Here is a 23,689-nt window from a genome sequence, read left to right as displayed (position 1 = left end):
TGCGTATAGTCAGACAGCAGACAGCAGCACTGCCTGCTTCACTTAACATGTAGTGTGATAACCTGAACACAGCATAGGCCTAATTGAGTCCTTTCCTCTCTCCTCCCCTCCCCTCTTCTCCTCTCCTCACTCTCCTAACTAGCTACCTGACATGAAACCCTCCAGGGCATTACCATTCCTCTCCTCTTTCCTCACCTCTCCTCCCCTCTCCTGACTAGCTACCTGACATGAAACCCTCCAGGACATTACCATTCCTCTCCGTTTAATAGCCACAGCTAATTAATTTCCAATGAGGGAGTAATTACTGCCCCAAAAAAACAACCACATGCCAGAGGATTCATTTGCCATGAAATGTAAAATGATTCCACAATTTTGTTTTGCCATTTGAGCATATCATCAACATGGATTTTTATTGTGGGGTACGTCCCACATGGCTATGCTATCCCCTATATAGTGCACTACTTTTGACCAGAGCCCCCTATATAGTGCCCTACTTTTGACCAGAGCCCCCTATATAGTGCCCTACTTTTGACCAGAGCCCCCTATATAGTGCACTACTGTTGACCAGAGCCCCCTATATAGTGGACTACTGTTGACCAGAGCCCCCTATATAGTGCACTACTTTTGACCAGGGCCCCCTATATAGTGCCCTACTGTTGAACAGAGCCCCCTATATAGTGCACTACTTTTGACCAGAGCCCCCTATATAGTGCACTACTTTAGTGACCTAAAAAGGGAATAAGGATCCATTTGGGACTCATTTAGCCATGTCATAGATCGACAAATGAAAGGATTCATTGAGACCAAATGAATCACACTAACTGATGTGCCATAAGCCACAGTGATTAATTGCGGTTCGTTTTAGATCGTTTCTGGTAATTGGGCTCTTTCTGTTCAGTCCTAAATGTGGGCGGCAGCATCAGAGAGAAGGATGAGTCAAACGGCAACATAACAGACAGCACGGCGGTTGAATCGCTTTTAAAAATGTGCTTCCCTCATTAAACAAACTGCAATGCTACTACAGATGAAGAGGCTTTAGGGTTGTGCCCCACAACCAATTTCAATTTCTCCCTCTGTCTTCATAGTCCTTACAGCCCATCTCCCCATGCCTTCCATCCCTGTCCTATCCATCCAGCACCTCCGGGAGCTTATTTTATGTGGGCCAAAGCCCATCTCCCCATGCCTTCCATCCCTGTCCTATCCATCCAGCACCCCCAGGAGCTTATTTTATGTGGGCCAAAGCCCATCTCCCCATGCCTTCCATCCCTGTCCAATCCATCCAGCACCCCCAGGAGCTTATTTTATGTGGGCCAAAGCCCATCTCCCCATGCCTTCCATCCCTGTCCTATCCATCCAGCACCCCCAGGAGCTTATTTTATGTGGGGCAAAGCCCATCTCCCCATGCCTTCTATCCCTGTCCAATCCATCCAGCACCCCCAGGAGCTTATTTTATGTGGGCCAAAGCCCATCTCCCCATGCCTTCCATCCCTCTCCTATCCATCCAGAACCCCCAGGAGCTTATTTTATGTGGGGCAAAGCCCATCTCCCCATGCCTTCCATCCCTGTCCTATCCATCCAGCACCCCCAGGAGCTTATTTTATGTGGGGCAAAGCCCATCTCCCCATGCCTTCCATCCCTGTCCAATCCATTCAGCACCTCCGGGAGCTTATTTTATGTGGGCCAAAGCCCATCTCCCCATGCCTTCCATCCCTGTCCAATCCATCCAGCACCCCCAGGAGCTTATTTTATGTGGGCCAAAGCCCATCTCCCCATGCCTTCCATCCCTGTCCTATCCATCCAGCACCCCCAGGAGCTTATTTTATGTGGGGCAAAGCCCATCTCCCCATGCCTTCCATCCCTGTCCAATCCATCCAGCACCCCCAGGAGCTTATTTTATGTGGGGCAAAGCCCATCTCCCCATGCCTTCCATCCCTGTCCTATCCATCCAGCACCCCCAGGAGCTTATTTTATGTGGGCCAAAGCCCATCTCCCCATGCCTTCCATCCCTCTCCTATCCATCCAGCACCCCCAGGAGCTTATTTTATGTGGGCCAAAGCCCATCTCCCAAACGAGAAGCCACCCACCGTTGCAAATGAATACTCAATAGGCGAGTCATTTAATAACAAAAGGGGGGAAGAGCGTACGTCTAGCTTATTAATACACCCGGCCCTGGCGAAGGAACCCGCCGTCATTCTCGTCTTCAAGCTGTTTTTTAAACAGCATTTAGCCCAAGTGATCCCATTGCTCCCTGGGCTATGAAAAGAGGGTATGACACTTCAAGAGATCTCTTCTTCATCTACTTTCCCCCACTGCGGTATGCCCGTGTCCTAATTTAGGAATGTTTCCCCACATAATATTGTCTGTGTGGTTTATCTTGCATTCTGGCTCCCGGCCGTGTTCTCTCCGTCTGTATGAGGGGGGGGTGGGTCGGATCAGTGTGTGTGTTTCCTGGAATTTTCCAGGACAGCTGAAGTGGGTTTCTGGGTGGAAAAAGGCGGCCACTGAGAAGAGATAGAGATACAGGGAAATATCAGGCCTGGGTTCAAATACTATTTTAAATCTTTCTAATACTCTGTAGTGTTTGCTCTAGTCTGCCCGGAGTGTCATGTGGGCAGGGTTTCATTGCAACAGGGAAGTCAACAACTCAACTAATTACAGCTAAAGTATTTGAAACTGATTTCAAATAGTACTTGAACCCAGGTCTGGATAGATATAAGGGTCAATATTATGCTGGTGTTCTGTCTTCTCTTCTGCAACTTCTCCAGCAGTATGATTCATCATCCTGGCTTCGTCTGTTCCACTGACTGCTAGGAAGCCTTATCTCCATGCAGAGGCCTGTGGTTTTATATCGCCACGGTGATGTGCAGAGTGATGTGCTCTCAGCCTGCCAGTCCAGTAGTGTGTGTAGGTGATGGGAAGTTTACTCAAGACCCCTGAGGGGATGACGGGGGGGGGGTTCTCCTCCAAAGAAAAAGAGAGCAAGAGAGAGAATTTCCCCTTGACAGCTCACCCACAGTGGTCTAGAGATGTGCTTCTGGTTTTCACAACAGTAGCTTGGGGAAATATCCTGTAGGTCGGCCGGTCGGCACATCTCACTGGCTAAAACAAAGAGATGTGGAAGATGGAAGACAGATTATAGCTGAAACATCCTTCTCTTCTAGAGCTCTCTTTCCCGTCCTCTCTCTCTCTCTCCTCATTAACCTCCCTGTGTTTCCACCATGGCCTGAAGATGTCCAGCTGGGAGGTCTGATTCCGTATAGGAATTTTTATTTTATTTAACTAGGCAAGTCAGTTAACAACAAATTATTATTTTCAATGATGGCCTGCACCGGCGAAACCCTCCCCTAACCCGGACAACACTGGGCCAATTGTGCGCCGCCCTATGGGTCTCCCAACCACGGCCTGGTTGTGATACAGCCAGGGATCGAACCCGGGTCTATAGTGACACCTCCAGTACTGCAATGCAGTGCCTTACACCACTTATGATCCCAAATTACAGATTAGTCTGGCGCCACAAGAAAGCAGCTGGTGGTCCTGATGTGGTATCTGGGCAGCCATTTTTAGATTCCTGGTTTACACCATGAGAATCCAACCAGGGCAGGACCCCTAGTCTGCATCCCAAATCACACCCTATTCAATAAACACAATGCATTGGTTTTGATCAGGGCAAAAATACAGCACTTATGTTAGGGAATAGGGTGTGATTTGGGATGCACACCTAGCCTGCGAAGTAACAGAGGCATCATTCTCAGCGAAGCAGAACAAACATCATGTTTTCACCTGAGAGAAAAAAATAAGCTGTTCTTCTTTGTCTTTCACCTCTGACTGTTACTTGTGTATCTGCGGTGATGAATCACAGGCCTGCTCTGCTGTGTTCAGTGCTAGAGTAGTATGTTGACCTTCAGTGTGTGTGATGTGATGAACAGTCAATATGAGTCATACCAACGCATTAGCTGAGCTGGCTCACTAAATGTGTCCGCGGTTGTTGTTTTAATTGAATAGTAGATCACATGAAGTACCATTGCAAGATGTTACAGCAGCCTGGATATATTAAAACCATCCCTAATATCAGCCCTCCTACGTCTGACTATATACATATCAGTGGCATCCAGGAAGTCACATTGGTCTGAAGACCTCTTTTACAAGGGAGACCTGGCCAAGAGGACAACTCAATAAAAAACAACAACCACTCACAGTATTGTACTGTACATCCACAGTATCTCTCTCCCCTTCTCTCCTGGCCTGTCTGTAAGAGAGTCATAGTGGCACTTTGAGAGCCAGCGTGTCTCCTGCAGTCACCAGAGGAGCCCAGGATAAGCACTGTAATCTACAGCTGACGGGGCCGGCTTCCGGATCTCCAGGATTGAACCATGAAACATTTTAAATGGACAGGGTTAAAAGAGGATGGTAGTGCCGTGAAAACGCAGCGAGAGACCCGTAGAGCAACTAGGATTAGCCAACGGATGATTGTTGTCCGATTGAACGGTCGAGGGGCAAAAAAATAATCATAATATTTTATACACTGCAAATTGACCACAACTATAAGCCCAAAAACAGATTGTATTTTGATATAACAAAGTGTCACACACAGTAAGTCCATTTATTTGTATTTTTGTTGGAGTACTTAGGAACAGATTCCGAAATGTAAAATATATATATATATACTGTATATATAAATAAATAAATAAAAAATTAAATCGCTGAATTCCTGAGGATTTTACATTCTTTTTTGACCAAAAACTAGAATTGTTCCCAAGGGGTCAGCCTGTTGTTCTGGCATAGAGCATCTTAACAAGTATGCGGACACAAACAGACACACAGACACACCAACGCAGAGTTTGAGGAAATGTACTATGAGGAATAGTTACTGCTGGGAGCAGATCAATAGTTACCTGCTGGGAGCAGATCAATAGTTACCTGCTGGGAGCAGATCAATAGTTACTGCTGGAAACAGATCAATAGTTATTGCTGGGAGCAGATCAATAGTTACTGCTGGAAACAGATCAATAGTTACCTGCTGGAAACAGATCAATAGTTACTGCTGGGAGCAGATCAATAGTTACTGCTGGAAACTGATCAATAGTTACCTGCTGGGAGCAGATCAATAGTTACTGCTGGGAGCAGATCAATAGTTATTGCTGGGAGCAGATCAATAGTTACTGCTGGAAACAGATCAATAGTTACCTGCTGGAAACAGATCAATAGTTACCTGCTGGGAGCAGATCAATAGTTACTGCTGGAAACAGATCAATAGTTACTGCTGGAAACAGATCAATAGTTACTGCTGGAAACAGATCAATAGTTACTGCTGGAAACAGATCAATAGTTACCTGCTGGGAGCAGATCAATAGTTACTGCTGGAAACAGATCAATAGTTACTGCTGGAAACAGATCAATAGTTACTGCTGGAAACAGATCAATAGTTACTGCTGGAAACAGATCAATAGTTACTGCTGGAAACAGATCAATAGTTACTGCTGGAAACAGATCAATAGTTACTGCTGGAAACAGATCAATAGTTACTGCTGGGAGCAGATCAATAGTTACTGCTAGGAGCAGATCAATAGTTACTGCTGGAAACAGATCAATAGTTACTGCTGGGAGCAGATCAATAGTTACTGCTGGGAGCAGATCAATAGTTACTGCTGGAAACAGATCAATAGTTACTGCTGGGAGCAGATCAATAGTTACCTGCTGGGAGCAGATCAATAGATACCTGCTGGAAACAGATCAATAGTTACTGCTGGAAACAGATCAATAGTTACTGCTGGAAACAGATCAATAGTTACTGCTGGAAACAGATCAATATTTACTGCTGGAAACAGATCAATAGTTACTGCTGGGAACAGATCAATAGTTACTGCTGGGAGCAGATCAATAGTTACTGCTGGGAACAGATCAATAGTTACCTGCTGGAAACAGATCAATAGTTACTGCTGGAAACAGATCAATAGTTACTGCTGGAAACAGATCAATAGTTACTGCTGGAAACAGATCAATAGTTACTGCTGGAAACAGATCAATAGTTACTGCTGGAAACAGATCAATAGTTACCTGCTGGAAACAGATCAATAGTTACTGCTGGAAACAGATCAATAGTTACTGCTGGAAACAGATCAATAGTTACTGCTGGGAGCAGATCAATAGTTACCTGCTGGAAACAGATCAATAGTTACTGCTGGAAACAGATCAATAGTTACTGCTGGAAACAGATCAATAGTTACTGCTGGGAGCAGATCAATAGTTACCTGCTGGAAACAGATCAATAGTTACTGCTGGAAACAGATCAATAGTTACTGCTGGAAACAGATCAATAGTTACCTGCTGGGAGCAGATCAATAGTTACCTGCTGGGAGCAGATCAATAGTTACCTGCTGGGAGCAGATCAATAGTTACTGCTGGGAGCAGATCAATAGTTACTGCTGGAAACAGATCAATAGTTACTGCTGGGAGCAGATCAATAGTTACTGCTGGAAACAGATCAATAGTTACCTGCTGGGAGCAGATCAATAGTTACTGCTGGAAACAGATCAATAGTTACTGCTAGGAGCAGATCAATAGTTACTGCTGGAAACAGATCAATAGTTACTGCTGGGAGCAGATCAATAGTTACCTGCTGGGAGCAGATCAATAGTTACCTGCTGGAAACAGATCAATAGTTACTGCTGGAAACAGATCAATAGTTACTGCTGGGAGCAGATCAATAGTTACTGCTGGAAACAGATCAATAGTTACCTGCTGGGAGCAGATCAATAGTTACTGCTGGAAACAGATCAATAGTTACTGCTGGAAACAGATCAATAGTTACCTGCTGGGAGCAGATCAATAGTTACTGCTGGGAGCAGATCAATAGTTACCTGCTGGAAACAGATCAATAGTTACTGCTGGTAGCAGATCAATAGTTACTGCTGGGAGCAGATCAATAGTTACTGCTGGTAGCAGATCAATAGTTACCTGCTGGAAACAGATCAATAGTTACCTGCTGGGAGCAGATCAATAGTTACTGCTGGGAGCAGATCAATAGTTACTGCTGGGAGCAGATCAATAGTTACTGCTGGAAACAGATCAATAGTTACCTGCTGGGAGCAGATCAATAGTTACTGCTGGAAACAGATCAATAGTTACTGCTGGAAACAGATCAATAGTTACCTGCTGGGAGCAGATCAATAGTTACTGCTGGGAGCAGATCAATAGTTACCTGCTGGAAACAGATCAATAGTTACTGCTGGTAGCAGATCAATAGTTACTGCTGGGAGCAGATCAATAGTTACTGCTGGTAGCAGATCAATAGTTACCTGCTGGAAACAGATCAATAGTTACCTGCTGGGAGCAGATCAATAGTTACTGCTGGGAGCAGATCAATAGTTACTGCTGGGAGCAGATCAATAGTTACCTGCTGGAAACAGATCAATAGTTACTGCTGGAAACAGATCAATAGTTACTGCTGGGAGCAGATCAATAGTTACTGCTGGAAACAGATCAATAGTTACCTGCTGGGAGCAGATCAATAGTTACTGCTGGAAACAGATCAATAGTTACTGCTGGGAGCAGATCAATAGTTACTGCTGGGAGCAGATCAATAGTTACTGCTGGGAGCAGATCAATAGTTACTGCTGGGAGCAGATCAATAGTTACTGCTGGGAGCAGATCAATAGTTACTGCTGGGAGCAGATCAATAGTTACCTGCTGGGAGCAGATCAATAGTTACTGCTGGGAACAGATCAATAGTTACCTGCTGGAAACAGATCAATAGTTACTGCTGGAAACAGATCAATAGTTACCTGCTGGAAACAGATCAATAGTTACTGCTGGAAACAGATCAATAGTTACTGCTGGAAACAGATCAATAGTTACCTGCTGGGAGCAGATCAATAGTTACTGCTGGGAGCAGATCAATAGTTACTGCTGGGAGCAGATCAATAGTTACCTGCTGGGAGCAGATCAATAGTTACTGCTGGGAGCAGATCAATAGTTACCTGCTGGGAGCAGATCAATAGTTACTGCTGGGAACAGATCAATAGTTACTGCTGGGAGCAGATCAATAGTTACCTGCTGGAAACAGATCAATAGTTACTGCTGGGAGCAGATCAATAGTTACTGCTGGAAACAGATCAATAGTTACTGCTGGGAGCAGATCAATAGTTACTGCTGGAAACAGATCAATAGTTACTGCTGGGAACAGATCAATAGATACTGCTGGGAGCAGATCAATAGTTACTGCTGGGAGCAGATCAATAGTTACTGCTGGAAACAGATCAATAGTTACTGCTGGGAGCAGATCAATAGTTACTGCTGGAAACAGATCAATAGTTACTGCTGGGAGCAGATCAATAGTTACTGCTGGGAGCAGATCAATAGTTACTGCTGGAAACAGATCAATAGTTACTGCTGGGAGCAGATCAATAGTTACCTGCTGGAAACAGATCAATAGTTACTGCTGGGAGCAGATCAATAGTTACCTGCTGGAAACAGATCAATAGTTACTGCTGGGAGCAGATCAATAGTTACCTGCTGGGAGCAGATCAATAGTTAGTTACCTGCTGGAAACAGATCCATAGTTACTGCTGGGAACAGATCAATAGTTACTGCTGGGAGCAGATCAATAGTTACCTGCTGGGAGCAGATCAATAGTTACTGCTGGAAACAGATCAATAGTTACTGCTGGGAGCAGATCAATAGTTACTGCTGGGAGCAGATCAATAGTTACCTGCTGGGAGCAGATCAATAGTTACTGCTGGAAACAGATCAATAGTTACTGCTGGGAACAGATCAATAGTTACTGCTGGGAGCAGATCAATAGTTACTGCTGGGAACAGATCAATAGTTACTGCTGGAAACAGATCAATAGTTACTGCTGGGAGCAGATCAATAGTTACTGCTGGGAGCAGATCAATAGTTACCTGCTGGGAGCAGATCAATAGTTACTGCTGGAAACAGATCAATAGTTACTGCTGGGAACAGATCAATAGTTACCTGCTGGGAGCAGATCAATAGTTACCTGCTGGGAGCAGATCAATAGTTACTGCTGGGAACAGATCAATAGTTACCTGCTGGGAGCAGATCAATAGTTACTGCTGGAAACAGATCAATAGTTACTGCTGGGAACAGATCAATAGTTACCTGCTGGGAGCAGATCAATAGTTACCTGCTGGGAGCAGATCAATAGTTACTGCTGGAAACAGATCAATAGTTACTGCTGGGAACAGATCAATAGTTACTGCTGGGAGCAGATCAATAGTTACTGCTGGGAACAGATCAATAGTTACTGCTGGAAACAGATCAATAGTTACTGCTGGGAGCAGATCAATAGTTACTGCTGGGAGCAGATCAATAGTTACTGCTGGGAACAGATCAATAGTTACTGCTGGAAACAGATCAATAGTTACTGCTGGGAGCAGATCAATAGTTACTGCTGGAAACAGATCAATAGTTACTGCTGGGAACAGATCAATAGTTACTGCTGGGAACAGATCAATAGTTACTGCTGGAAACAGATCAATAGTTACCTGACACCAGCCGAACTCAGGCCACTACTGATCTAGTGGCCTGAGTCCGGCTGGTGTCTGAAGCCAGTGTATTTCTGGCACAGCAGGAGAAGAAGAAAAGAAGCGTGCATGGGAAGAGTGAACTTGTTCTTTCTTCTCGTTTGCACCTCAACTGTCACCCTATTCTCTATATAATGCACTACTTTAGACCAGAGCCCTATTCTCTTTATAGTGCACTACTTTCGACCAGGGCCTATAGAGCTCTGTTTAAAAATAGAGCACTGTGAAGGGAATAGGGTGTGATTTGGGAGGGAGATCGTGACTGGTACTGTAGAAGTTTAACACCACACACCACACTGCTGGGGGATTCTGATATCCTGAGACCCTATTTCTGAGGCCCCGGGCCCTTACGATGCCTTTCCTGCCCAATTATGATCTAGTGGAACTTAGAGGCCGCTGGCTGCCTGCTGTTGGCTTCTCCCTGTTCTCTGACTACTCCTCTTGTCTTATCTACAGTGGCTTGGCTTGGCAGAGCCCATTGGCTTTTATCATCGTCTTCTCACAGTCCAGAGAATATAAGGTATAGACCTAGTCATGTTTCTCAGTGAGTTGGCTGTCTTGTACACTGCGTTCTGAAAGTAGTCAGACATCTTGTCTTTTTCCACATTTTGTTACGTTACAGACTTATTCTAAATCGGATTAAATTGTTATTTTTCCCCTCCTCGTCAATCTACACACAATACCTCATAATGACAAAGCAAAACAGGTTTTAGATTTTTTTTTTGCAAATGTATTAAAATCCAGAAATATCATATTGACATGAGTATTAACACCTTACAGGTGATGTTCGATCGGGTTCAAGTCCGGGCTCAGGCTGGGCCACTCAATGACTTTCAGAGACTTGTCCCAAAACCACTCCTGCGTTGTCATGGCTGTGTGCTTAGGGTCGTTGTCCTGTTGAAAGGTGAACCTTCACCCCCAGTCTGAGGTCCTGATCACTCTGGAGAAGGTTTTCATCAAAGATCTCTCTGTACTTTGCTCCGTTCATCTTTCCCTTGATCCTGACTACTCTCCCAGTCCCTGCCGCTGAAAAACATCCCCACAGCATGATGCTGCCACTACCATGCTTCACCGTAGGGATGGTGCCAGGTTTCCTCCAGAATTGAGGCATTCAGACCAAAGAGTTCAATCTTGGTTTCATCAGACCAAAGAATCTTGTTTCTCATGGTCTGAGAGTCTTTTGGTGCCCTTTGGTAAACTCCAACCGGGCTGTCATGTGCCTTTTACTGAGGAGTGGCTTCTGTCTGGCCACTCTACCATAAAGGCCTGATTGGTGGGGTGCTGCAGAGATGGTTGTCCTTCTGGAATGTTCTCCCATCTCCACAGAGGAACTCTGGAGCTCTGTCAAAGTGACCAACAGGTTCCTGGTCACCTCTAATCAAGTTGTAGAAACATTTCAATTGTGTTCAACGGAAACAGGATGCACCTGAGCTCAATTTCGCGTCTCGTAGCAAAGGGTCTGAATACTTATGTAAGGAAAGTACTGATAAAATAATATACAAGGTTAAAAATAAATGATTAAATAATTCTACCCGGAAATGTAACCATTAGGGATTAGAGGTTATGTAGCATGGATAAGGAGTAATTAATATATAATATATGCCATTTAGCAGACGCTTTTATCCAAAGCGACTTCCAGTCATGTGTGCATACATTCTACGTATGGGTGGTCCCGGGAATCGAACCCACTACCCTGGCGTTACAAGTGCCATGCTCTACCAACTGAGCTACAGAAGGACCTAATTAAAAATATTAAACATAAGTCCGACCAGGTTAGACTGGGGTAGAGAGGAATGTGTGTATGCCTAAGAAAACACCTAGAACAATTCGACTGTGGTTGAACCGACCTGGCAATAACTCTGAGAATGTACGAAAGGACAGGGAGTACCCCTCCAGGTTTCCCTTATCTGGGGGGTGGGAGGTGATGAACTGTCAGCTGGGTAGTGATAAACTGTGGTGAGAATTCTGGAGAAGAAGATGGCTCTCCTAATGTTAGTGTGCATGTGTGTGTGTGTGTAAGTAAGAAGAATGTTATAAAAGGAATGTCTTTGTATGTGAACGGCAGAGCTCTCGTGAATAAACATTGATTTGACTATTGTGAGCTGGGAATTCTGTCTGTTCCATTTAAACCAGAAGTTTACATACTCTGGGTTGCAGGCCGATTAGAATAATTGAAAATTATTGAACATTGATAATAAAATTCTATATCAGGTACGTTTTGTTTTTTTATTGTATTTTGGTGGGCAATTTTTTTAAATTAAAAATCTGTTTCGGTTTGTCATTATGTGGGATTGTGTGTAGATTGATGAAGATGATTATATTTTTTTTAATCCATTTTAGAATACGGTTGTAATGTAACAAAATGTGGGAACAAGTGAAGGGGTCTGAATACTTCCCCGAATGTCCTGTATAGCGTTCGTCTATTAGTCTACTGTCATCCACAGGGAGGAGAAAGCAGGGTGTCAAAGAATTGTCCAGTTGTCGACTATGATCAAATGTTTTTTTTAAATATATAGGTTTAGATTTTTGATCAAATCGGGAATGTTTGAGAGCGACAGACACACATATGGAGAACTTAGAGGGATTTAGTTGCATTAACAAAATATAATTTCCGATTATGGTGAAATGATTTGTCAAAGTGGAGCTGCTACTACTCTTGAACCTTTGGATTCCATCTCCCATAGTGCTCTTTGTTTTGTTACAAGTGACAGTTTTTATACTCATCACTGTATCCTGTATCTAAAGGTTGGCTGGACTTCGCTAAAAACCCGTAGATCTCTACATTACTTATCTTATCTAACTTTGCTGTTGAAGTATAGACACCTGAGTTGACTAAACCATTCACAGGACTGGTTAACTATTGAGGTTCCTAACCCATTCACAGGACTGGTTAACTATTGAGGTTCCTAACCCATTCACAGGGCTGGTTAACTATTGAGGTTCCTAATCCATTCACAGGACTGGTTAACTATTGAGGTTCCTAACCCATTCACAGGACTGGTTAACTATTGAGGTTCCTAACCCATTCACAGGACTGGTTAACTATTGAGGTTCCTAACCCATTCACAGGACTGGTTAACTATTGAGGTTCCTAACCCATTTACAGGACTGGTTAACTATTGAGGTTCCTAACCCGTTCACAGGACTGGTTAACTATTGAGGTTCCTAACCCATTCACAGGACTGGTTAACTATTGAGGTTCCTAACCCATTCACAGGACTGGTTAACTATTGAGGTTCCTAACCCATTCACAGGACTGGTTAACTATTGAGGTTCCTAGGGGCTCCACCGAGCTAGGGAAATCTGCTTTTAGTTTTAATATACCGTACTGCTGAAACAAAATTCAAAATATATTTAATCTTGATGTTCTGGTGCCGTTCGGGGCAGTTTAAAGTATTGATTGAGGAATGTAACTGTTTTCTGGGTGATTTGTAATGTTTTATATTTGTTTCCCAGAACTGTGTTTTTGTATTTTAAAGTGTATCTAAAGACTGAACAATGATATAAACGCAGCATGCAACAATTTCAAAGATTTTACTGAGTTGCAGTTCATATGAGGAAACAGTCAATATAAATGTATTAATTAGACCCTAATCTATTGTTGGTTACGACGCCAAACTGCAGTCAGGTCAAGACCTTGGTAAGGACGCCGAGCACGCAGATGAGCTTCCCTGAGACGGTTTCTGACAGTTTGTGCAGAAATTATTTGGTTGTGCAAACCCACAGTTTCATCAGCTGTCTGGGTGGCTGGTCTCAGACGGTCCCGCAGGTGAAGAAGCCGAATGTGGAGGTTGCACATGGTCTGCGGTTGTCAGGCCAGTTCGACGTACTGGCAAATTCTCTAAAACGATGTCGGAGGTAGAGAAATTAACATTAAATTCTTTGGCAACAGCTCTGGTGGACATTTTCTGCAGTCAACATGCCAATTGCATGCTCCCTCAAAACTTGAGACGTCTGTGGCATCGTGTTATGTGACTAAACTGCACATTTTAGAGTGGTCTTTTATTGTCCCCAGCACAAGGTGCACCTGTGTAATGATCATACCGTTTAATCAGCTTCTTGATATGCCACACCTGTCAGGTGGATGGATTATCTTGGCAAAGGAGAAATGCTCACTAACAGGGATGTAAACAAATTTGTGCTCAAAGTTTGAGAGAAATAAGCTCTTTGTGCGTATGGAACATTTCTGGGATTGTTTTGCAGTTCATGAAACATGGGACAAACAATTTACATGTTGCATTTATATTTTTGTTCAAAATATATATTTTGTTTATAATGTATACATTTATGTTGTATCATACAGAGTGTATTTGAAAAATATACACTATATATATATATATATACAAAAGTATGTGGACACCCCTTAAAATTCGGGGATTCTGCAATTTCAGCCACACCCGTTGGTGACAGGTGTATAAAATCGAGCACACCGCCATGCAATCTCCATAGACAAACATTGGCAGTAGAATGGCCTTACTAAAGAGCTGAGTGACTTTCAACAATGCATCATCATAGTATGCCACCTTTCCAACAAGTCAGCTTGTCCCATTTCTGCCCTGCTAGTGCTGCCCCGCTCAACTGTAAGTGCTGTTATTGTGAAGTGGGAATGTTCAGGAGCAACAACGGCTCAGCCGTGAAGTGGTAGGCCACACAAGCTCACAGAACGGGACCGTCGAGTGCTGATAAATTGTCTGTAAGACTCACTACCGAGTTCCGAACTGCCTCTGGGTAGTAATGTCAGCACAAGAACTGTTCGTCGGGAGCTTCATGAAATGTGTGTCCATGGCCGGGCAGCCGCACACAAGCCTAAGATCACCATGCGCAATGCCAAGCGTCGGCTGGAGTGGTGTAAAGCTCGCCACCATTAGACTCTGGAGCAGTGGAAACGTGTTCACAGGAGTGATGAATCAAGCTTCACCATCTGTCAGTGCGACGGACAAATGTGGGTTTGTCGGATGCCAGGAGAACACTACCTACCCGAAATGCATAGTGCCAACTGTAAAGTTAGGTGGAGGAGGAATAATGGTCTGGGGCTGTTTTTCATGGTTTGGGCTAGGTCCCTTAGTTCCAGTGAAGGGAAATCTTAACACTACAGCCTACAATGACGTTCTAGACGAACATATGCTTCTAACTTTGTGTCAACAGTTTGGGGAAGGCCCTTTCCTGTTTCAGCATAACAATGCCCCCATGCACAAGCGAGGTCCATACAGAAATGGTTTGCCGAGATCAGTACTTGACTGGTCTTCACAGTGCCCTGACCTCAGCCCCTTTGAACACCTTTGGAATGAATTGGAATGGCGACTGAGAGCCAGGCCTAATCGCCTAACATCAGTGCCTGACCCCACTAATGCTCTTGTGGCTGAATGGAAGCAAGTCCCTGTAGCAATGTTTCAATATCTAGTGGAAAGCCTTTCCAGAAGTGTGGAGGCTGTTATAGCAGCAGGGGGGGGGGGGGACCAACACCATATTAATGCCCATGATTTTGGAATGAGATGTTTGACGAGGAGGTGTCCATATACTTCTAGTCATGTGGTGTACGCAGGTCTTCCCTGTTAAAAATAAAGGTTACGTAAAAAAATATATCAAAACATGATCAATTACAAATGGCATTGGATGTTCCGAACATCCCACCAAGTAATATCAAATGAATGGATGTTTACTTTCCACTTAGGATGCGATCTTGAATTTGTCTGACAAGCCTCACTTTCCTAAAGCTTCCCAATACTACTGCTACTCCAACTGAACTGTTGTTTTGACCTTCGTTATTGTGGCTCTGGTTGATTACATCATGTATGTCCTCCTCCTCCTTCTCTCACTCTTAGCTTCTCATCTGGTTATGAGGCCATCTTACGCCAGATCATGCGATAACACGTTGCACATCATCTCAATTTTCATACGGCCAATTTATTCAAACAAAAGTCCTCTCATCTCTCCTCTCACATACACACAAATGGTTTGAATTATTTCTCCAAAGCTTTTGGTTTTTTTCTGCCCCCTACATTTGTATTGCATGCAAATCCCAAACAGAGCAGGGCCACGTAACCCAAATGGCACCCTATTCCCTACATAGTGCACTACTTTTGACCAGAGGCCTATGGGTTGTGGTCAAAAGTAGTGCACTACATAGTGAATAGGATTCCATTTGGGACACCAGGAGATCATTACGAGTTACATAGAGCAGAAACAAGGGTTCAAATACTATGTGAAATCTTTCAAATAATTTGAGCGTTTCCGTTAGCTTGTCAGGTGGGCGGGGTTTACCCCTCGGGGAATATTCTGTTGGTTCGACTGCTCATGCAAGCACAGCAAGCACAGCTGAAGTATTTTAAATGATTTTAAATAGTATTTGAACTGACACGTGGTTGTTGTTGACCTCAGAGTAGCTGGTTATAGTTTGTTTACCACAAGAGACTTGTTTGTTTTCTTGCCCTTTTAGTCAGTTCTTAAAGACGTCTCTCTCTGTCCGTGTCCATCCATCTTTCTGTCCGTCCATCCACCAACCCTCCCACCCGTCCGTCCGTCCCTCCATTCATCCATGCATTCACCCGCCCACCCAACCTTCCCCATCCACCCATCCAGCCCTCTCTCTCTCCCTAGCTAGTCTTCTCCAGTTCTGTGTTGACACCAAGGTAAAGAGGTGATAGATGTGTTAGAGGCCCTTACTGCTGCTAAATCTGCTGAACACAGCGACTGATACTGCTGCAGTAGAAGTAGAATCCCTTGAACAAGATTTCCCCATTCAAGTCAATGTCAGAGGCTTTGTCCTTTCTAGGGATTCTAGAACCAACATCCCCATTCAAGTCAATGTCAGAGGCTTTGTCCTTTCTAGGGATTCTAGAACCAACATCCCCATTCAAGTCAATGTCAGAGGCTTTGTCCTTTCTAGGGATTCTAGAACCAACATCCCCATTCAAGTCAATGTCATAGGCGTTGTATTTTCTAGGGATTCTAGAACCAACATCCCCATTCAAGTCAATGTCATAGGCGTTGTATTTTCTAGGGATTCTAGAACCAACATCCCCATTCAAGTCAATGTCATAGGCGTTGTATTTTCTAGGGATTCTAGAACCAACATCCCCATTCAAGTCAATGTGAGGAACTTTTGAATCTGTTCAGCGGATTCTATTTCTATGACTGCTGCTGTGTTCATAAGACTTATTAAACCAGAGGAATAGAATGTAACAGAGCCTTGTTCTGTTCATTACATCATCTGGTTATATCCTGTGTTAACAAACTCTCTATGCAACTTCCTCTCTGAGATCGCTATCGTCGGGAGATATTTATTTTCTGCACATGTTTCCGATTGTTTAACCTCTGGAGCTCTGCTGTAACTGGAGGTATTGGTGCAACCGAACCCAGGGGCTTGCTAGAGAGACCTCACTGCAGTAGTAGTATATAGGGGTTAGGTCATTAACCTGGTGGTAGTATAGGGCTAGGTCATTAACCTGGTGGTAGTATAGGGTTAGGTCATTAACCTGGTGGTAGTATAGGGTTAGGTCATTAACCTGGTGGTAGTATAGGGTTAGGTCTTTAACCTGGTGGTAGTATAGGGTTAGGTCATTAACCTGGTGTTAGTATAGGGTTAGGTCATTAACCTGGTGGTTGTATAGGGTTAGGTCATTAACCTGGTGGTAGTATAGGGTTAGGTCATTAACCTGGTGGTAGTATAGACAGTTAGGTGTCTTTAACCAGGCCAACAGACCGACTCCAGGAGGTGTCTGAAACAGGCCAACAGACAGAGTATAGGTGTTGAAACAGGCCAACAGACAGACTGGAGGTGTCTGAAACAGGCCAACAGACCGACTCCAGGAGGTGTTGAAACAGGTCAACAACCTGGTGGTAGAAATAGGCCAACAGGTCAGGAGGTGTTAACCAGGCCAACAGACAGACTCCAGGAGGTGTCTGAAACAGGCCAACATTAGACTCCAGGAGGTGTCTGAAACAGGTCTTTAACCAGGAGGTGTCTGAAACAGGCCAACAGACAGACTCCAGGAGGTGTCTGAAACAGGCCAACAGACCGACTCCAGGAGGTGTCTGAAACAGGCCAACAAACCGACTCCAGGAGGTGTCTGAAACAGGCCAACAGACAGACTTCAGGTGTCTGAAACAGGCCAACAGACCGACTCCAGGAGGTGTCTGAAACAGGCCAACAGACCGACTCCAGGAGGTGTCTGAAACAGGCCAACAGACAGACTTCAGGTGTCTGAAACAGGCCAACAGACCGACTCCAGGAGATGTCTGAAACAGGCCAACAGACAGACTCCAGGAGGTGTCTGAAACAGGCCAACAGACAGACTTCAGGTGTCTGAAACAGGCCAACAGACAGACTTCAGGTGTCTGAAACAGGCCAACAGACCGACTCCAGGAGATGTCTGAAACAGGCCAACAGACAGACTCCAGGAGGTGTCTGAAACAGGCCAACAGACAGACTTCAGGTGTCTGAAACAGGCCAACTCCAGGAGATGTCTGAAACAGGCCAACAGACCGACTTCAGGTGTCTGAAAGCCACGCATGGCTGCTCTGTGTTTTGATTGGCGTTTGTCCCAAATGACACCCTATACAACTATAGGGCTCTGGTCAAGAGTAGTGCACTATATAGGGAACAGTGTGCAATTTGGGAAGCAGTCTTGTTTTTGGGTTTTTTTTCACCGGAAATGCTAGACATGAAATGCTCGTCAGTAAAATATATGTACTGATAGGTGTCACTCCTGTCACGAACCTTGCCGAAGATGGTGCCTCTTCCTGTTCGGGCGGTGCTCGGCGGCCTATTAGCTGCCATCGATTCCCTTTCCGTTTGTTTTGGGTTATTGGGTAATTGGGTACACCTGTTTTGTATGGGTTTGTATGTAGGGTATTTAAGGGCACTAGGCCCGCTGGGTATTTGTGTGGGCTTGTTTGTGTTACTCTGTGTTTGATGGTGTGAGTTATTCCTATATTTATTCTCCGGAATATTTTGTCCTGTTGTTTGGACTGGCAACTTATATACGCCCTGTGTGTTGGCGTGACTGTTTTGTTGCGCTGGGGAATAAATTGAAAGAAAGACTGAACCCTGCTCTCTGCGACTGATTCCACCCACCACTCCTAGTTGATCATAACAACTGTATTTTGGGTCACATTAACATTAAAATGCCTGTGAATGTGTCAAAATTAGAGGTTGGCCGATTAATCGGAATGGCCGATTTCAAGTTCTCATAACAATCGGAAATCTATATTTTTGGGCGCAGATTTGCCGATGTAAAAAAAAAATGTTTTTAAATAAACATTTTTATACCTTTAGTTAACTGGGCAAGTCAGTTGAGAACACATTCTTACTTTCAATAACGGCCTAGGAACAGTGGGTTAACAGCCTCGTTCAGGGGCAGAATGACAGATTTTCACATTGTCAGCTCGGGGAATCCAATCTTGCAACCTTACAGTTAACTCTCTCTCTCTTCTTGCACTCCACAAGGAGACTGCCTGTTACGTGAATGCAGTAAGCCAAGGTAAGTTGCTGGCTAGCATTACACTTATCTTATAAAAAACAATCAATCATAATCACTAGTTAACGACACATGGTTGACGATATTACTAGATATTATCTAGCGTGTCCTGCGTTGCATATAATCTGACTGAGCATAGAAGCATACAAGTATCTAAGTATCTGACTGAGCGGTGGAAGGCAGAAGCAGGCACGTAAACATTCAGTCAAACAGCACCTTTGTGCGTTTTGCCAGCAGCTCTTCGTTGTGCTTCAAGCATTGTGCTGTTTATGACTTCAAGCCTATCAACTCCTGAGACGAAGCTCGGGTAACCGAAGTGAAATGGCTAGCTAGTTAGCGCGCGCTAATAGTGTTTCTAACGTCACTCGCTCTGAGCCTTCTAGTAGTTGATCCCCTTGCTCTGCATGGGTAACGCTGCTTCGAGGGTGGCTGTTGTCGTTGTATTGCTGGTTCGAGCCAAGGGAGGAGCGAGGAGAGGGACGCAAGCTATACTGTTACACTAAAGTGCCTATAAGAACATCTAATAGTCAAAGGTTAATGAAATACAAATGGTATAGAGGGAAATAGTCCTATAATTCCTAAATTAACTACAACCTAATACTTCTTACCTGGGAATATTGAAGATTCATGTTAAAAGGAACCACCAGCTTTCATATGTTCTGAGCAAGGAACTTAAACGTTGTGCTATTTTACATGGCACATATTGCACTTTTACGTTCTTCTCCAACACTTTGTTTTTGCATTATTTAAACCAAATTGAACATGTTTCATTATTTACTTGAGGCTAAATTGATTTTATTGATGTATTATATTAAGTTAAAATAAGTGTTCATTCAGTATTGTTGTAATCGTCATTATTACAAATAAATATATGTTTTTTTTAATCGGCCGATTAATCGGTCTCTGCTTTTTTTGGTCCTCCAAATAATCGGTATCGGTATCAGCGTTGAAAAATCATAATCGGTCGACCTCTAGTCTAAATATCGTAATATTTCTCAAGGACTCCCTTGTGCAGTATAATAAAAAATCTTTAAAAAAACGTATTGTTAAACAACAACATTTAATCAGATCCCACAGCCCGTAAGAAGGATGTCTTCCTGTTCTGGTTTTTGAGCAGGAACTACTTCCTGTGCGTATGTTCGTATGTTCTAGCAGGAAAGCTACATTCCTTCTCCAGGAATCCTCAGCTCAGAGGATGTTACACACACACACACACACACACACACACACACACACACACACACACACACACACACACACACACACACACACACACACACACACACACACACACACACACACACACACACACACACACACACTGCCCTCCGTTTGGCTGTGGGGAAGGAGGGAGGGAGTCTCTATCAGACCAGCCACATTATCATTTTAATTATCACCTGCACAACTTATGAGTACACACACCTTCTGCGTGACAGGCAGCACACACACACACACACACACACACACACACACACACACACACACACACACACACACACACACACACACACACACACACACACACACACACACACACAAACACAGACACACACACACATGAACACAGACACACACAGTACTACAGTAGCTGAACTAACCCCATGGAGGGCTCTGACATTCTGACATACGGTAAGGATACGTCCCAAATGACACCCTACTGCATGTATAGTGCACTATATAGGGAATAGGGGAGCCATTTAGGGTGCATACCATGACCCGGAGGCCACTTCAAGGGGACTACACTGACTCACCCCACTGCTCCTGCTACTATTACTACACACACACACACTATAATGTACGGTGTATGTATGAGTGTGTGGAAGCAGCTTTTGAGCTGAATGCCAGATGTTGTTTTGGTTTTGTTGTTACTGTGCGTTAGGTTGAAGCTGCTGAAGATGCTGAGGATGGCTGGCACTGGAACCTGCAGTGTTAAACTGAAGACGTACCATTTCAAATCCCACAGAAATGGAATGCACTGTGGTCAGTCAGTATTCTATTTAAGCAATAAGGCCAGAGGTGGTGTGGTATATGGCCAATATACCACGGCTAAGGGCTGTTCTTTTTCAAACGACCCAACGCGGAGTGCCTGGACACAGCTGTGCTTTATTGGCCATATACCACAAACCCCCCCGAGGTGCCTTATTGCTATTATAAACTGGTTACCAACGTAATTAGAGCAGTAAAAATAAATGTTTTGTCATACCTGTGGTATACGGTCTGATATACCATGGCTGTCAGCCAATCAGCATTCAGGGCTGGAACCACCTGTAACGAGTGCGCTGAGAGTCAGGAAGTAAGTTCAGGGAGTGTTTTAATAAATAAACAAACCAATAAACACGAAACACAAACAACACACCCACATGAAAACAGAGTCAATAACACCTGAGGAAAGAACCAAGGGGAGGTGATGGAGTCCAGGTGAGTGTCATGAGGCAGAGTCAATAACACCTGAGGAAAGAACCAAGGGGAGGTGACAGATATAGGGGAGATAATCGAGGAGGTGATGGAGTCCAGGTGAGTGTCATGAGGCAGAGTCAATAACACCTGAGGAAAGAACCAAGGGGAGGTGACAGATATAGGGGAGATAATCGAGGAGGTGATGGAGTCCAGGTGAGTGTCATGAAAACAGAGTCAATAACACCTGAGGAAAGAACCAAGGGGAGGTGACAGATATAGGGGAGATAATCGAGGAGGTGATGGAGTCCAGGTGAGTGTCATGAGGCGTATGGTGACAGGTGTGCGGGATCATCAGCAGCCTGATGACCTTGAGGAAGGAGAGGGTGTATACGTGACACTACCCAGTTTATCATTTCAAGTTAATCATTGATTGGCACCTGCTCTTACTTAATAGGAGGCATTACAAATAATTATAGCTCCTCGCTACATTTTTACGTTCAGATCTTTTTCCATTCTATAAATTCCTGATCGAAAATCTGTTGTTCCGATGGATGTTGAGCTTTTGATGAGTCGTTCAAAGAAAACAACGTTCAGTTTAACAGTTGGGTTTCCGGGTTGGATGCTCGCTGTGTTAAGAAGCAGTGCGGCTTGGTTGGGTTGTGTATCGGAGGACGCATGACTTTCAGCCTTCGTCTCTCCCGAGCCCCGTACGGGAGTTGTAGCGATGAGACAAGATAGTAGCTACTAACAATTGGATACCACGAAATTGGGGAGAAAAATATATATAAAAAAATATCAAAGGAGACGCAAAAGGAACTCATTTCGTGGCTCGACCCCCTGGGCTAACATGGTCAAGCAAAGCACTATTTTACGAATGGCCTGAGGGAAGGAGTCATGCTTTTCAGCTTGTCAACTTTTATTAACCTGAGTACTGGGTTTTGCACTTTGATTTTAAAGTCTTTGTGAAATTTCAATAATATGATTTCGCTCTCTCTCCTCCCTCTCTCCTCCCTCCCTCTCTCTCTCTCTCTCTCTCTCTCTCTCTCTCTCTCTCTCTCTCTCTCTCTCTCTCTCTCTCTCTCTCTCTCTCTCTCTCTCTCTCTCTCTCTCTCTCTCTCTCTCTCTCTCTCTCTCTCTCTCTCTCTCTCTCTCTCTCTCTCTCTCTCTCTCTCTCTCTCTCTCTCTCTCTCTCTCTCTCTCTTCTCTCTCTCTCTATCTCTCTCTCTCTATCTCTGTCTCTTTCTCTTGGTCTCTCTGTCTCTCTCTCTCTCTCTCTCTCTGTCTCTCTCTCTCTCTCTCTCTCTCTCTCTCTCTATCTCTCTCTCTCTTTCTCTCTCTCTCTCTCTGTCTCTCTCTTCTCCCTCTCTCTATCTGTATCTCTCTCTCTCTCTCTGTCTCTCTCTCTCTCGGTCTCTCTCTCTCTCTCTCTTCATTTTCTGTGACATATGTTCAACAACTTGTTACCGAGACGAAGACGTTGGTTTGATAAACTGATTATTTCAGTTTGAATTCGATGACTTCTGTAATTGCATTTTCAACCACGTTTCTTGTGTGAATATCCTGACCTATCGAGCGGTGGCATTACAAGCAGTCAAACATGGCTGTGTATAACCTTGACCGTATTCCAAATGGCACTCCTCTATTCCCTATAGAGTGCACTACTTTTGACCAAAACGTTATGGGCCCTGGTCAAAAGTAGTGCACTCAATAGAGAATAGGGTGCCATTGGGGACACTAATTGAGTCAACTGAGATATTAATCTACAATATTTTTCTTATGAGAATCAGTGGACTGTAACAGTGTTATTAACGAGGTACGCCAGTGCTTTCTATAATTTGAATCAAGCACAATGTAATGTTCACTGACTGTACAAAACATTAACAAACACCTTCCTAATACTGTGTTGTAAAGGTGCACTATGCAGAAATTGCTCTGGCATTTCCTGGTTGTTAAAATTCTAAAGGTTTGCCTACTTTCAGTTTATATGACAAAACAAGAAAGTATCGTGTAGAGCCATCAAAACTCAACTCTGGACCTCGAAGACAGTTCCACTTGTTCCAGTCTGATCAGGGACAGATATAGATGGGTGCAATTCATTATCAGGTCAAACAGAAAACCAGCAGACTCCGGACCTCGTAGGTTAAGAGTTGAATACACTGTTTGGAGCTGGTGTACAAAACCGAAAGTAAAAGACGCACATGGAAATGGCGCACATAGAACAAATCACCTCTCCTGAGACTTGCTTTTAAATGAGAATGACAGATCTAT

Source organism: Oncorhynchus keta, chromosome 24 (genome assembly GCF_023373465.1).
Source record: "Oncorhynchus keta strain PuntledgeMale-10-30-2019 chromosome 24, Oket_V2, whole genome shotgun sequence".
Lineage (NCBI taxonomy): Eukaryota > Metazoa > Chordata > Actinopteri > Salmoniformes > Salmonidae > Oncorhynchus > Oncorhynchus keta.
This window is presented reverse-complemented; position numbering follows the sequence as displayed.